The 5,802-nt window shown below is 34.5% G+C and overlaps 1 pseudogene; it reads left to right on the forward strand.

Moving 5' to 3' along the window:
* Positions 1-2,228: 2,228 nt before the first annotated feature.
* On the forward strand, positions 2,229-3,705 carry LOC145125368 (protein JINGUBANG pseudogene; annotated as a pseudogene).
* The last annotated feature ends 2,097 nt before the right edge of the window (positions 3,706-5,802 follow it).

Here is a 5,802-nt window from a genome sequence, read left to right on the forward strand (position 1 = left end):
CCACACTAATCTCGTGTTTTAGATTGATACCTAGATCGGAGTTTTACAATTTATATAACGATCAATAAATACATATTGATTTGGTAGTGGTGTTTGTAATTGTGTTTATGTTTTAAGTGCAAGAAATAGCAACATACTTTGGTTTTTTGTCCCTAGTTTATAAATAGCAATGTACTTTGACATCAATAAATGCATGTTGATTTGGTAATTGTGCTTTTGTCCCAAGTGTAAGAAATAGCAATGTACTTTTGGTATTTCTTGTATTTAAGTGCAAGAAATAGCAATGTACTTTGGTAGTTTTTGTTTATGTTTGATAGTTTAACTTATAAGTTTATATATGTTGTTATTTATTATGTAGTTGGAAAATCTCCGGGAAATGCTCAACGACCCGACGTGTAGGGAGGAACTTTATGCGTTTTTTCAATCGGGGAAAGATCAAGGAGGAAACGACGGGAACGGAGACGATGGTTCGTCAGATATTTAGTTTGTGTTTTGTATGTTAGACTTATCACGACACTTTGGTACTTGTTGGAATTATCAAACCTTGGTTATTTATTCTGGTATAAAATTAATTATAACATTATTTGGTATTAATCGGATGTTATTATATAATTTTTTCTGCATTTAATGTCGTTATGTATCGGTTTGTTTGTACCCAAAATCATTGATTAAAAAAAAATTAAAAAAATGGAAAATGTTATTACCAGCGACACTATTATCGGCGATAGAAGGAATTACGGGTGACAATAGCATTAGAGCCGACATATGTTATTACCGGCGACAAGAGCATTAGCGGCGACATATAGTATTACCGGCAACATTTTGAGCAATACTGACAGAGCAATCGACGACTTTTTACCGACGACTTGTCGCCACTATACCCTTACCGACAACTTTGCTAGCCTTTACCGGTGACTATTGTCGCAGCTAATACTTTTTTTTGTAGTGATAGTTGTGCAAAGGTCATGTTTGGATGCAGTTTGTTTGACTTTGTTTTAGGTAATATGGAATTACATGAACACAACGGTGTTCGAGTCACAGATATAGCAAAAGAAGGCTTTGTTTGATAAAACAGTTTCTAAATTATTTTTTGTTAATATATAGAAATTTAAAAATGAAAGTTAATTAGGTTGTTTTGTTATAGAATCTAATAATGACTATTAATTTTTGTAATGGTTGTTTTCAGTGTTCAGTTTCCTAGGTTATTGCTAGTTTATAAACTTTTGCCGCTTTATTTTGAAAAAAACTACATTAAAAATAATATTTCATGAAAAACTCAGAGGAAAACTCAAAGAGAAACATTTTTAAAAAGTGTAAATGAAAGAAAACATGTTTGAAAACGCTATAAATGCAAAGATAAAAATGCCACATGCGACCACAAAAACCTTTGGAGGTAACGGATTGAGGCTAGCCGATTTGTTCAACAAAGTTTATAAGGCCGGACGGAATGAAAGCGGAAAATGGGAAGCAAACTGCCGGAAAGAGGTGGGGGAGGGGGTGTCGCACTCTCTCTCCTCATTCTATTGGTCAGTTCTTTTTTTTTATCTTTTTTAATATTTATAAAATTATATACCTACTAAAAAAATATATCAAAATTCATGATTTTTAATTCTCTACAAAAAAAGTAAGTATAATATATTTATGAAATATATTTAAAAAAATAATAAAAAAAATAGTGAGTGAGCTTCCCACCAATTCCTTGGGTTTTAGGTAAACAAAAGAAAAATTAGGTAAAGGATTGTGTGGCCAACAAAAAGTGAAGGAAATATCTCTCCCATACCCTCCAGTTCTGGATTGAATCCCAAATATATACTAAACAGCGGTTTAAAAAAATGGTTACCTTTAAAGTTGCCACATCGGCAGGCTTTCAGAAAAATATAAGATCTTGATTATATAAGATATTTTTGATACATAAAAAATAATATTAAACAAATTGAATTTAATATTCGACAACCCTAGAGCCTAGGGAGCCTTAAAACTATTCATGGTTGCACAACGAAAAAGACTTTCCTCCATATACCGTAAGACACGTGTGGGATCTTTCCACTAATGGTACACCGACTCCAATTTTTCAGACCCTAACAACACAAATCCATTTATAAATATGACTCTTCACATTCTCTTTCTCTTTTATATAAAATATACTCTCTCGTTTGTTCCTTCATCGTCATCCGCAAAACAAACACAATCAACTGCTTTTCTTCAATCTATCTAAATTTCAACTTAAACAAAATGACGAAAGAAATGGCTGGAAAATCCTTCTTTTCGAAGAAAAACAATGTCCGAAAGAAAATCGCCATTCTCCTTCACAGCTCAGAACCAAACGTTTTCATCACCACCCACCAACATCCAGAAAACTCCGAAAACAATTTTAATCACCGCAGTAGCAACGCCTCATTACCTAGCCCAGTAATGTCTTCATGTTCATCACCAGTTCACTTCATGTCTCCAATCAATCAGATGCCATCGCCCTACTCCAAATCTCCTTGGACACTTCCTCATGGCAGAAATGGCAAAGATGGTATCATCTACAACACTGGCTTGATTGGGTCTTTGATACGTGAAGAAGGTCATATTTATTCATTAGTATCTTCCGGCGATTTGTTGTACACAGGTTCGGATTCTAAGAACATTAGAGTGTGGAAGAATCTGATGGAGTTTTCAGGTTTCAAATCGAGTAGTGGATTAGTGAAAGCGATCGTCGTTTTTGGTAATCGGATATTTACCGGCCACCAGGACGGGAAAATTCGGGTTTGGAAGTATTCAGATAAGAAGAATAAATCTTACAACCGGATCGGTAATTTACCCAGGACAAGAGATTACATCAAGAGCTCCATGAACCCTAATAATTACATTGAAGCAAGACGACATCGTAACGTCCCATGGATCAAGCATTATGATGTCGTTGCTTGCATGTGTATTGATGAAGAAAAAGGGTTATTGTATTCTGGATCATGGGATAGAACAATGAAAGTTTGGAGGATTTCGGATTCGAAATGCTTAGAATCTGTAAACGCTCATCACGACGCCATTAATTCGGTCGTCGTTGGGTTTGACGGTTTGGTTTTTACCGGGTCCGCCGACGGGAAGGTCAAGGTGTGGCGTAGGGAGTTCGTCGGTAAGACCACAAAACACCTTTTGGTTTACACGCTTTTGGATCAGGACAGCGCTGTCACGTCTGTGGTGGTGAACGCCTCTCAGGCCACTGTGTACGCAGGATTCTCCGATGGACTGGTGAACTTTTGGGAACGCAAGAAGCAAACGTTCTCACACGGAGGAGTTCTGAGGGGACACAAGCTGGCAGTGCTTTGTCTGGCCACTGCGGGAAAGCTGTTGTTGAGTGGGTCGGCGGACAACAGCATCTGCGTGTGGCGGAGTGAAGGTAGGGGTATTCATACTTGTTTGTCGGTCTTGAATAGTCACACTGGTCCAGTGAAATGTCTTGCCGTTAAGATCCGGAATGAGAAGGATGATGATCGGAAAGATGAAGAATGGATAGTTTACAGTGGCAGTTTGGATAACTCAGTGAAGCTATGGCGGGTGTCAGAACAGCTAGCCTGAAATATGTCACTATTAAGAGTTAAAACCAATCACTAACTGACACCACGCTCCGCCGTGATGGAAGTAGAGATCCATGATGGGCATGCTAACTACAAGAAATTTCGAGTTTTTATCGACTGAAATGAGGAACATCACTTTGGCATTGGGAAGAAGATTGTAGTAGAAAACGTTTGATCAGATATTTGGTAGTCGATAAATGGTGATGAAGATCGATTACCATTGTGTGTATCTATATCTCTATATGACGCATTGTGTGTATCTTTATCCCATAGATCCAAGATATTGGAGACTGCTTATTAATGATCTACTTCTGTGTTTCTGGATTTTTTTTCTCTCTATCCTCTCATTTCAAAACAATCTAAAATTATTTAGAATTCTCAAAAGCAATATTTTTGAATTAAAAAGTCTCGCTAAATTAACCATCTAAAATTATTATTTTAATTTCAATAACGGAATTTAAAAAAAAAAAAAAAAAAAAAAAAAAAAAAAAAAAAACATAGCATGCATCATTAAACTGTCGTTTTTTAGACATAGAAATGAATAAACTTTGGAGATTAATGCTTGTTTTGATTACCCTACTTATGGTAGTGCTTGAATGCATCATGACGGCAACAAAAGTCTTAGTGGTATAAGGTCCTTTTAGAGGGGTTTATTGTTAAGTATATTCATGGAATTTTTTTTCATGAATATGTCTATTTAGCAAATAAAATATCTATATACTTCTATATTTTTATTATATTTTGTGTGCGACTAGCCATTCGTTCTTGTATTTCATGTAGAGTGCACTATATTAGATGTTTCAATTTCAAGTATTTTGTTATGGTGTTTGCAAAGGGAAAACTAGTTAAATATCAATATAAGTAATTTAACATGTGCTTTAAATGCAACATGCTTAAAATGATATCAAACACATAAGGGGTTTGTCAATGTTTTCATATTTATGCACACAAGTGATATACCGAACAATTTTCTATGCATGCAATAGGTAATCGAGTTTTGACGTTTCACATGCACGTATGTAATTCGATGCTAATTTGTTCAAAATTAACGATGAATCTTGAATCAATGGCTAATATTATTAGAATAATAATGAATCTCTAGTCTTGCTGTACTAGGCATTGCGATAATTACAGGACAAGTTAAAAAGTCAGAAAGTACATTCCATTTAATTTCCAGAACAACTTGTCAATACTACCCACCATTGCAGAATCATCACAGAATATTGCAGAATCATCACAGAATGAAAATAAAAAAGTTTTATGAAACTATTTTTCCTTTTAAAATGAGTTCAACGAGAAGCTTTACATCCTTGAAGAATGATGGTGCTAATTATAGTAATTTCTTGGATACCGTTTATCAAATTGTTTCTGATAAGTATAAAGTTCCGTGAGTTCATGTGATTATGAATCAGATAATGTGAATTTGGTTGATCCATCTCATGGAAAGGACGGAGAAGGGGCCCTCACAACTATTTAGGATGTGTTACTCAACCAACATAACTTGACCAAATTGATTTTGACAAAGTATGTCACTTAGGAAGTCTAGTAGAGATTAAAAAAAAAAAAAAAAAAAAAGGTTCCTTATAGGTTTAATGGCTATGTAATCGAAGAGAAACATAAATTTGGTATTGAGAAATTTGTTGGGTAAGCTAAATTGAATAATGATTCTAAATATTTTGCTTCTTTGTTAAATAAGTCTTTTTGATCCTTCTTCTTATTTTGAAGTCTCAAAAGATCCCAATTGGATAAAAGCCATGAATGAAGAAATAGAGGCTTTTAATAGAAATGGACTTGGGAAATTACTGATTTCCCTTATAGGAGAAAACCCACAAGATGTAAATGAGTTTACAAAATTAATTATGAATCTATTTGTGAAATAGAGCATTATAAGACTAGGTTAGTTGCAAAAGGCTATAATCAACTTGAAGTCCTTGATTTTGATGAAACTTTTGTTGGGTTTTATACACTACAACATTCTATGGTGCACATACAACCCTAAATGTCTTGGATCTGTGTTTTCTCTAATTAATTATACATGCAATATTGTTTCCAAAGCATTAAGGCTACAACTAGTATACAATTGATATAAACAAGACAAAATTGCAAAAATGGTCCCTGTGGTTTGTCAATTTATGTTGGTAAGGTCCAAAAAAAAGTTTATTAGCAAAAAAGGTCCCTAATTGATGGTTTTGTTGTGGTTTTGGTCCTCATCTCGTTAAATTTAACAACTTGGCAGTTAACT

Source organism: Lactuca virosa, chromosome 7 (assembly GCF_052849685.1).
Source record: "Lactuca virosa cultivar CGN04683 chromosome 7, Lactuca_virosa_CGN04683_v6, whole genome shotgun sequence".
NCBI lineage: Eukaryota > Viridiplantae > Streptophyta > Magnoliopsida > Asterales > Asteraceae > Lactuca > Lactuca virosa.